The 11,912-nt window shown below is 39.8% G+C and overlaps 1 pseudogene; it reads right to left on the bottom strand.

Moving 5' to 3' along the window:
• Positions 1-308: 308 nt before the first annotated feature.
• The window catches only part of LOC127434531 (cyclic nucleotide-binding domain-containing protein 1-like), a 102,588-nt pseudogene continuing 90,984 nt past the window's right edge, over positions 309-11,912 (bottom strand).

The raw sequence follows: 11,912 nt of genomic DNA, 5'->3' as shown, positions 1-11,912 counted from the left end.
CATAACTCACAAATGGCTGTCAGCAATACTGGTCTTTTCAGCAGAAAAATATCTAATGCTAAAGCACATTTGAAACGAGTTCACAGGATGGACAAGGAGGAGGGGGGAACCGGCTGAGCAGTCAATGTAAACTTTTAATGACACAAATGAACAAAACGCAACATAAAACTGCTTTCCAGCATAAAACAAAAGCGTACACATGCGAACACTGCTGTGTGCATCTCTCTCTCTCTCCCAAACTGGCATCCCTGGCTCCTCTTTATCGCTCTCCTGGCTGATTGGGCTGATTCAGCACCGGGCGTCCATCGTTATGGCCCGGCCACATCCTCCTCCTCGTCACATACCCCCAAAGCCTGATTCAGGCCGGGAAAACCTCCGGCCTGACTTACTCCACCTCTCCCTTCCTGGAAGGGAGGTGTTACCCTCTCGGCTGTCCTTCCGTTGGCCGGTCTTCCCTGCCTCCTGGGAATCTGAGTAGGACGAGGGGAGGGAGAGGGGAGAGGGAAAGAGTGAGCGGGAGAGACAGAGAGAGAGAGTGAGAGAGAGAGAGAGGAGAGAAAGAGAGAGAAAAACTGGCTTGCCAGTCGCCGAACATGCTGTCGACTGGTCCTCAGCCAGCTGTGTAGCGGTCCTCCACAACGGCGGGCGATGGCACTGGACCTCACCTCCTGCCGGATGACAGTGGACTCCTCCGCCTCCTGGCGGATGACAGAGCAGAAAATTACTTATAAGTCAATGGAACTACCAGAACTTGACAAAGACATTGACAGGAACAAAAAGGGCTAAATATACAGTTTTGAAAAATAGAGACAACAGGTCTCTGCAGGATTTGTTCTCTAGACAGGATTTTGATGATAAAATTGAAATAAACTGTGTGGAATTCAGAAAAAGAAGTATCGATACTCATACTTGTTTTTCAATAAAATTGTATCTTGACATTCCCAATATAATGAGAAATCTTTACAGCCCACCTTTCCTATATATGAATATGCTGCTAAATGTCGATAACACTAAATGGCCCAGAGAAATGCAAGAGCATCCACATCAGCATCAGTGGTTCAGTAGCAGATCCTGGCATAGGCAATATAGGCAGCCGCCTAGGGTGACAAAGCTCTCTGGGGCAGCAGGGCGGGGTACATGATCGGCCACCCCCCAGACAGCTTGCAAGATTGCGATGGGGAAAAGGTGCCCCGAGCTGTGCTGCCCCGCCCCTGGCTCACGATGGGAGAAAGGTGCCCCAAATCGTGCCACCACGCCCCCGGAAGATAGCTCTAAAGATCGCAATGGGAGAAAGGTGCCCCGAGTTGTTCCTGACAGGTTACTCAGCCTTAAAGGCTCTCTATGGTTAAGATTATGAATGTTCAAAATGTATTCTTACATTCCGTACAACATAAGATAATCATGATCAACAGTATAATATATATATATATATATATATATATATATATATATATATATATATATATATATATATATATATATATATATGTGTGTGTGTGTGTGTGTGTGTGTGTGTGTGTGTGTGTGTGTGTGTGTGTGAGTATATAAACTCCTCTCACTTTCAACTGCTTTTATTTTCAGCAAACTTAACATCTAAATATTTGTATGAACATAAAAAGATTCAACAACTAAGACATAAACTGAACAAGTTTCACAGACATTTGACTAACAGAAATGGAATAATGTGTTCCTGAACAAAGGAGGGGTCAAAATCAAAAGTAACAGTCAGTATCTGGTGTGGCCACCAGCTGCATTAAGTACTGCAGTGCATCTCCTCCTCATGGACTGCACCAGATTTGCCAGTTCTTGCTGTGAGATGTTACCCCACTCTTCCAACAAGGCACTTGCAAGTTCCTGGACATTTCTGGGGGGAATGGCCCTAGCCCTCACCCTCTGATCCAACAGGTCCCAGACGTGCTCAATGGGATTGAGATCCGACCTCTTCGCTGGCCATGGCAGAACACTGACATTCCTGTCTTGCAGGAAATCACACACAGAACGAGCAGTATGGCTGGTGGCATTGTCATGCTGGAGGGTCATGTCAGGATGAGCCTGCAGGAAGAGTACCACATGAGGGAGGAGGATGTCTTCCCTGTATCGCACAGCACTGAGATTGCCTGCAATGACAACAAGCTCAGTCTGATGATGCTGTGACACACCGCCACAGACCATGGCGGACCCTCCACCTCCAAATCGATCCTGCTCCAGAGTACAGACCTCGGTGTAATGCTCGTTCCTTCGACGATAAACGTGAGTCCGACCATCAACCCTGGTGAAACAAAACCACGACTCGTCAGTGAAGAGCACTTTTTGCCAGTCCTGTCTGGTCCAGTTTGTGCCCATAGGCGACGATGTTACCGGTGATGTCTGGTAAGGACCTGCCTTACAGTATCTTTAAAATACAGTGTCCTGAAAAAGGGACGTTTCTTTTTTCGCTAAGTATATGTGTGTGTGTATACAGAATATACATACACACACACACACACACACACACACACACACACACACACACACACACACACATTTTCAGTTTTCCAATTATTTTTGTAATTATTTCAGTCAAAGAAAATGTTAATTTAGTTTTCGTTAATGATAATAACACAAACTGGGTTATCTTTCCTTATGTAGCCGGAAAGGAGGTGAAGGGAGAGGTAGAGGGATCGGCTCAGGAAATTTGGGAAAACAAAAGGCCTGTAAGCGGGAGAGATGTGGAAGATAATGAATCCAGAGGTGTGGAGAGCAGGAGTACAGGAAAATGGGTCATGTGAGAGTTTCTTGTAAAGCTGATGAAGATTGAGTTATTAAATAATTATTCTTATGGCTCTCCAGGGAACCACTGCAGTGGCAGTTCTGGCTTACTTGGTGCCTTAGGCGCAGTCTAACATATATATATATATATATATATGTGTGTGTGTGTGTGTGTGTGTGTATAAAGTTACTTCATTTCTATATTCATTGTCTGGTTATTTTTATTTAAAGGTATAGTTTACAGTAGAAATAATTCTCTCATTGTTTACTCAACCTCATGCCATTCTAGAAACATGGCTTTCTTTCTTTTGCAGAATACAAATGAATATTTTTAGAAGAATATTTCAGCTCTCTTGGACCATAAAATGCAAGTGAATGTTGGCTAGAACTTTGAAGCTCCAAAAAAGCACATAAAGGCAGCATAAAAACTCCAGAGGTTAAATCTATATCTTCAGAAGAGATAGATGTGGGTAAGATACAGATCAATATTTAAGTTCCTTTTACTCTAAATCTCCACTTACTCTTTCAAACGTGAAAGTGAACTCTAAACAGGCATCAAATGTGACTTTTAGATGTGAAAGTGGAGATTTAGAGTATAAAAAGGACTTAAATATTGATCTGTTTCTCATGTTGTTGTTGTTGATATTAAGGGGGGGTGCCACGTCGGATCTCGCCTAAGGCACCAAGTAAGCCAGAACCGCCACTGCAGTGGTTCCCTGGAGAGCCATAAGAATAATTATTTAATAATTCAGTCTTCATCAGCTTTACAAGAAACTCTCACATGACCCATTTTCCTGTACTCCTGCTCTCCACACCTCTGGATTCATTATCTTCCACATCTCTCCCACTTACAGGCCTTTTGTTTTCCCAATTTTCCTGAGCCGATCCCTATACCTCTCCCTTCACTTCCTTTCCGGCTACAGAAGGAAAGATAACCCTGTTTCTGTTATTATCATTACGAAAACTAAATTAGACATTTTCTTTGACTGAAATAAAAACTGAAATAATTGGAAAACTGAAAATAAACAAAAACAAAAATGTTGTGACTCCAAACCCATCTAAAAAAATAAATAACAACATATTAATTTTAGTTTAATATACACAGAAGGCTATACTATAAAATGTAGGGATGTCCTGATACCGATACTGGTATCGCGATCGAGTCGAGATATTGCACTCAAGTATGTGCACTCATAAAATTGCCCCGATAACAAATACCATCGGATGTACAAATGTCATTACATAAACATTCAGCACACAAATTAAAATCACGTCATGTCCTACTGTGATTATTAAATCACAAAGGCTGCGATTTTATGAGATAAAAATATAGTTTGCATGTGCTGTGAACTTCAAATGTGAGCGCTTTTGAATGTGTGGAGCCGCTGTTGTGCCGATACCAGCTGCTCATACTTTTTAGAGCTCCTTGGCTCATTCACAGAAAACACCATCATGAGCATCGGTTCTCTGTTTGTAGCAGATGACAGTGAGCAGAGTGCTAATTCACTTTGTAGTGTGAAGCACATACAGACAACATATAGTTATTTAATTAAATAGCAGCCTTTTGCGGTTTAATAATCACATTGAGTCACATAGCGACTTGCTTTTCCGGAAGTGAGAAGCTATCGTCAAAACAACACAGAAACACTTTAAAAAATAAAGCGCCCGTCAAAATAAAAGTTACATTTAAATGCAAAAAGTGCAACAGAAACAAATCATTACTGTATAGTTATGTAATATTCACTGTAATGCTACTACTACTCCTCATAATAATAAATCATTTGTAATTGTATTATATGTAAGCAATATCTGTGATGCTCTTGTAATGGGAGCCAGCTGGTACGTGATAGCTGTGTGGTATGTGTAAACCTCACTCCCCTGGCCTCAAAAGGTGCACTAGTGATCGACACTAGAGTCTGTAGCCTTTAGCCTCCTTGTTAGCGCACCCACCTCCCATACTGGAGACGCCAGAGTCAAGCAGGGCTGGTTACACTCTGTTATGCAGGAATTTATTTGACAAAAAATATCTACAATGTTGTATTTTGGATTATGCTGTGATGTTCTGTATAAAAGCACTTCATTTAATAAAAAATAATACAATATTATGCTGAAAACTAGTTGTTCTATTTAAAATTTTCTATTTAAGTTTTAATGAATCCATTTATTTAGACAGGATTTTGATGATAAAATTGAAACAAACTGTGGAATTAAAAAAGAATAAAAAATAAAAAACAGGTATCGGCGAGCTCAGAAAAAGAAGTATCAATACTCATACTTGTTTTTCAATAAAATAGTATCTTGACATTCCTAAGATAATGAGAAATCTTTACAGCCCACCTTTCCTATACATGAATATGCTGCTAAATGTCGATAACACTAAATGGCCCAGAGAAATGTAAGAGCATTTAAAATATTTAAAAGATATTAGTTAATGCATTAATTAATTTAATTTGCTCTCTAAAAAATAAATCTACTAAAACACTAAATGTGAACTATAAAACTTTCATCTGAAAATGCACTGAATGCACTACAAGAACGGTGTTTTCCTCCACCGAGTGTTTTCAAGGCTTACTTTATCACCGCAATACTGCATACTTTGGAAAATGATGATTTTAGGAAACTAAAAATGGGGTTCTCAAATGAAAAGGGATTAGTGTGAATGTGGCCTAAAACAAACAGTCTTACACCATGTCCGAATCAGACATAAAGTGATAAAGCGACAAGCAATAAAACGTATGTCCTAATCACCGCAAGTGACAGTACATTTTGTTGATAGCTTGGTTTCTATTTTTGGCATTAGTGCGCTGAGTAGCCTTGCCCACAGTGAAATCTTATTGGTCCAAAATCCCAGCCTGTAACTGTTAACTGATTGGCTGTGATTGTGTTGTGTTGCGCAGCATTTTTCACATTCACTGTGGACAAACAAATTCTTGTTGCTGGAATCTTGACATGCCATTATAGTGAAAACTAATGAAAACTAAACTAAACTGAAAGTACAATTTGAAATAGAAAAAACTAAATAAAAAATGTAAAACTATAACAACATGGACTCATAGACGGAAGGAGGACGATCCTAATCCCGCACTGCTGGCGGGCCAGAAAGATGGAAAAGTGTCATCTGTGTTTGTGTGCACTACAGAGGCAGACAGAGAGAACAAATCGGCCAGTGCCCAATAATATTTTCCAAAGGAGATGATGCTGTTTTCTTTTTGTGGCCTCTGAACCGCTGAGCTAGCAGAATGGGAGGATGGACACAGTGGCCGTTGGCTTTAAAGGTTAGCTTCAGATTGGAAGGTGTGATGTGGAAACATTTAGGAAAAGAAAGATGAAGAAACAGAGGAACCAAAAACTGTCTGGAAACAATGAGTCAAGCTGGGAAACAGGTCAAATGTTCCTTCGAACAAAACACAGGAACTCTGGACAGAGAACCTCACATGGTGTAGAGGAAACACATGGGTAGTTTTTGGATAGTTATTTCCCACAGATTTAGGCTTTATTGATCCGTGTGAATGGCAGTGTGCTGATATAAACATTTCATGGAAATACTGTAAAAGTTTGGAAGGTGTCATGCTTTGATTCTGCACTTGTACATATGTCAACAGTTGCGGAGATGTATTTGTCCATCACATTTTCTTAAACCTGATGTGAGACACAAGTTATGAGTCTGCATGAGTAACCACAGTTAACAACAGGTGCTGTGAGCATCATCATCATTTTGTATCAAAACAGGTTGGTAATATATGACTAAACTGGCACATATAGACTTTGTTCATTAAAGGGATAATACACCCAAAAATGGATCTGTCATCATGTACTCATCATAATTTTATTTAAAAACCAAATGACTGACTTAAATTCATTGTATAGAAGAGATCAGCATGAACATTCTCCTTGCGTGTTCCACAGAAGATAAAACGTCATACAGGTTTGGAAAAACATGGGGATGAGTAAATGCTAACAGAAAGTGTGAAAGAAAGGAAGAGAAGTGGCCGGGGGAATGACAGATAATGGATGAGGCTCACTGTGGCGCAGAGAACACAACATTGTGCTTTTCATTTCACATCTTCGCTTCTTGATAAATGTCTCTCTCGTGCATTCCTATCTTAAAGAGGAGCATAATGTTGTGGAACAAACCTTCATGGGTGGCACACAGGGCCCAGTACTCTATCTGTTCAATCCACTGGGGCCGAGTGGCAGATGGAATGATCATCTGAATGCAACTGGCCAGCTGTTTGCAGCCACAAAGCTTAAATCAAGTTGAGGCCCTCTGTCAAATTTTGGCCCTCAGGTTAGAAGCTTAAAATCAACTATATGAAGCTGTGAATAGCCTCACTGCCACCTTTGAATGATTTCATGTCATGTCTGCTTGGGAGTTCTCGAGTGAATGAGAACGGTACAGCTGTGCTCATACTGTGTCCGTAAAGGCCATTCCGTGCCACTTTCGCACACTGTCAAGCGCTCATCCTTTCAAAGCGTACTCTTTTGACTGCGAGTCCATTTGGATGCCTTCTATGACATGTGTCTGTCTGCGGGAGAGCGGTAAGGCTCGTCAATTCGTGGCATTGGATAAGCGTCAAATTTGGACACCGTGTTCACTTTCCGATAGTCACCACAGATTTGGACTGAGCCCGCCCCCAACTTTACAGCTCAAATAATACATGAGTTTTAACAGAAGAATTAACATAAGTGCTTTTAAAAAACAATAAGCTTCAAATTTCCATTCACTTCCATTGTAAGTGCCTCACTGTAACCTCAATTTTTGTTTGTTTTTTAAAGAAAAGGAGGGACGAGTCAAATAATTTTTTGTGGTAATAAATATTATGCCACAAATGCTATCGATTGAGCATAACTTGAATTGAACCCAGAATATTCCTTTAAGGTAGCATGGTAGGGTACTATGTAGTATGTGAGGGTGGGGTGTAATATTTGAGGGTGAGTTGAGTAGTGAGGGTAGTGTGAAGTATGTGTATGTGAGAGTAGTATTTGAGGTTTGTGAGTAGTATATGATGGTAGTGTGTGGTATGTGAGGAAGGTGAGTGGTATATGGGTAGTAAGTAGTATAGTATGTGAGGGTAATGTGTGGGAAGTGTGTAGTAAGTAAGCGTAGTATGTCAGGGTTGTACATGATGCTATTTTGTAGTATGTGAATGTAGTGAGCAGTATATGATGGTGGTGTGCAGTATGTGGGAGTAGTGAGTTAAGTGGATAGTGATGTGTAGTATTTGAGGTTAGTAAGTAGTAAGGGAGGGTACTGTGTGTGGGCAGTGTGTAGTAAGCGTAGGATGTGCGGGCAGTGTTTAGTATGTAAGCATAATATGTCACAATAGTGAGTAGTTTTTGATGGTAGTTTGCAGTCTGTGAGAGTAGTGTGATTGTAGTGGTTGAGGGTTGTGTTTAGTATTTGAGATTAGTGAGTAGTATATGATGGCAATGTGTAGTATATGTGAGGAAAGTTAGTGGTATATGTAGGTAGTGAGTAGTATGTGTGGGTAGCATGTCGTATGTGAGGGCAGTATACAGTATACAGAAACAGTTTAGCAGAGATGGACCACTGGTAACATAATGAACAGGAGAAATTGGAACACCAACGGATGTAGAAAAGGAAGTCCCACCTTACAGGCAAAAGAGGCAATCACCTTTTTGATACAGACATCGCTTGTCAGTCAACCCAAGAACACACATGCGCATTAGCTGAACCGGCCTGTATAAAAGCATTTTTTAACGTGATCTGATCTAAAGCACAGAATTTACTGTTGATTTGATATATGTTCTTTGATCGTAATCTTGACTAACCGTTTTGGAGATTTTGGTCTTTCCCCATTCAGTAGATAGGAGCAGTACTTTTATGCGCTTGTTTACATAGAAAATAGCTGCCCAGCCTTCCAGAGAGCGTTCCAAAGATGGCCACTGAGTAGACAGACTAGCATTAAAAGGGACTTTGGTATATAGTATTTAAGATTAATATGCATTAATAGTGAGTAGTGTATTGTACGTGTGGGTTAGTGAGTGGTATACTGTATGTGGGAGTAGCGTGTAGTAAAGGAGGGCAATATGTCACATTTAAGCATAGTATGTGACAGCGGTGAATTGTAATGTAGGCTATATATAATTGCTTAAGAAATAGTATGTGGAATAGTTTACTATACGCAGGAATATTCATTTGAAGCAGTATTATGTTACCTTCTTATCAAATGACCTTATTTAATCCAATTGACCCTTCGCTAAGCCCAGCCTTAAAAGCGCTTCTGACCAATCCTGTTTTAGCAACTTTTGCCCTGCTGCCATTACTCTGACATGCGTTTGCTATTTTCCAATGACAGCCTATGAAAGTAATGTGTGTTTGAGTACTTTTAAGCGTGATTTTATAAAAATAATCAAAAAAAATTCAAACATGTTGTTGCCGGGTCATTTGTAATAGTGACACGAGTTACCCAGAGAGAATACCCGCAGTGTTTTTCTTTCTTTTAAAAAAAAAAAAAAATAAATCTTTAAATAAATCTGAAGAAAAGCATGATATGGATTAAACTGCATCAGCCCTCATTCCCAAATGAACATATAACATCTGCAACGACACCTACATTTGCTCCAAGGTGAATTAAAGCTAATAAATGAACGTTAATTAATTTATGTATTGATTCAAGTCAGTAAAAGCAATAGTAAATAAACAGTTCACAGCATCAAAATTAGTGTGTTATGAGACGTTATAAACACTTACGCTAATGTTATTAGATGTGTAATTGCTATTAAATGAAGCTTGTAATAGTGACTGTATGCCTTGATTCTGATTCATAGTCTCCATAGTTTTTAATCAAATTACAGTGTAATTTAACCATTTCTTTTACAAAAAACTTAAGACATGCATTACAATGTCACTCTTCATACCAGCCACTTAAAATATTATCCATTCCGTTTATGAGAATATTTTGCCAAAAACTGTGTCGTTCACGGCAGTCTCCTATTCATTCCAATTGGGAGTTCTGCAAGCAACCATAACCAAGTGGGGCAGAGCTAAGCAAAGGATAAATTTTGTGTAAAATGTATAAATTTTGTCTTTAAAATGTCCAATTAAATAATGAGTCTAGAAAGAGAATCCTGGTTGATATTTTTTAGGTTCATTTGTCACATTGTAAATGGAAAGTCAGAATGAAGGGATTGCATTGCTGTATACTGCACATTTTGGCAAATGTAGTACGTCATCCAGGTATTCCATGTGTAACAGTGGCCAGCTGATAGATAGCTGTGCAATATGTATAAACCTCACTCTCTAGGTGCACTAGCGACTGACGCTAGAGGCTGTAGCCTTTAGCCTCCTTGTTAGCGCACCCGCCTCCCATGCTGGAGACGCCGGTTCGAGTCCCATACGGAGTGGGTAGAACAGAAGTGTTACAATGGTGCCATGACCTGGATGGGAGTGAGGTTTAGGGGGATGAGTGTAACGGTGGCCAGCTGATGGATAGCTGTGTAATGTGTATAAACCTCACTCTCCTGACTTCAAGAGGTGCACTAGTGACTGATGCTTGAGGCTGTAGCCTTTAGCATCCTTGTTAGCGTACCCACCTCCTATACCGGAGACACCGGTTTGAGTCCCGTACGGAGCAGGTAGAACAGGAGTGTTACACATGCATACAGAAAATTTGAATAATGTGCAATCGCAAAAATACGTGTTGTATAGTGATATGCTATTTCGAACATACCCTGAGTGTAGAGAGTGATATGTAGTATTTGTGGTTAGTTTGTAGTGTATAATGGTAGTGCACAGTGTGTGAAGTTAGTGGTTAATGGGTTAGTACAGTGTGTGGAGCACAGATGACTGCATAACAGGAGGTTTATAGGTTTTGGCATAAGACTGATCCGCAAAGAGGTTTACAATGTCTCATTTAACTAGTACAGTATCTTATAAAGCTCATTCTTTTTCCTGGGAGATTTATGGATGGGATTTTATATCTTGCCAGATGTGCTTGGTTGTTTTAGAAGCGAGTGGTGCTGAGCACACAGATGAAAGCCAAAGATGAGCTCATTGACAGATCTGGATAAGAGAGAGAGAGGCAGGGCAGCATTCTGGCCCACTTCAGCCCGTAGGGGGAGAGAGAGAGAGAGAGAGAGAGAGAGAGAGAGAGTTGGATCTGTAACAGGTGGCTAATCTTCAACTGCGCTTGGAGAGAACAAAGAAACATCACTTTATACACTTCCCAAATGCTTCACCCCATACAACCCTAACTGTAAAACACTTAGTTGAAAACTGTTGTTGGTTCAAATATAAGCATAATTTTGCTTGTTTAGCAACTCGAGGCTGTGCATTACAGTGATTCAGTATTTTACTGTTGATATGATCATTGGGGTTCAGTCTCACAATTTTGAACCTGATGACAGTTAGTGTACCTGCTGTGACAGAAAACTATACAGTTCAAGAGTCTGATTGGCTGCCAGACTGCTGCCAATTAGAAACATTCAAAACACTCCAAGGTTTTTCTCTCTCTTTCTCTCTTGTTCTAGCTCTGGAGCCAAATGCAAACAAATACTGTATGTTTGCATTACGAAGCAATTTGTCCTTGGTTGCCATAGGGACCGCAGATCTCTGCATCATGTGGTCAACCTCATGCGATGCAGCAAACAGCAGAATTAGGTCAGAATTATTAGCACATACTCTGGTCTCCTGACAGAGAGCTTTAATTGCCTTGGGAGTCCAATAAGGGCTTCAGTACAACATCCTTCAGGCTAATTATAAATAATTACTGGACAGAACACTATTCTAGTTGTCATTTATGAAGATCTGTGTATGAATGCCAAAAAGAGAAAGAAAAAAGTCCATTGTTGTGACCTGCTGCAAAAATTCATTTTATTAATCAATATTTGTGTCTCGATGTCCAGTAAAATATCTTCGGTAACACTTTACAATATGGTTCCATTTGTTAACATTTGTTAACAACATTAGTTAACATGAACTAACAATTAGCAATAATTTTACAAGATTTATTAATCTTAGTAGGGATGTGCCCAAAGCTGAATACCTTATTCGGAAAGGCACAAATAATGACTTCAAAACGAATAACGAATTAATCCGAATAATAGAAAAAATATTTGGAAAACTGATCATCTAATGAGCAAAGATATTAAGCAATATTTTAAATAAACATCATGAAAATTGCAAAACAATGATGAGTCTG

This window comes from Myxocyprinus asiaticus, chromosome 44 (assembly GCF_019703515.2).
Source record: "Myxocyprinus asiaticus isolate MX2 ecotype Aquarium Trade chromosome 44, UBuf_Myxa_2, whole genome shotgun sequence".
NCBI classification, from domain to species: Eukaryota; Metazoa; Chordata; class Actinopteri; order Cypriniformes; family Catostomidae; genus Myxocyprinus; species Myxocyprinus asiaticus.
This window is presented reverse-complemented; position numbering and strand designations above follow the sequence as displayed.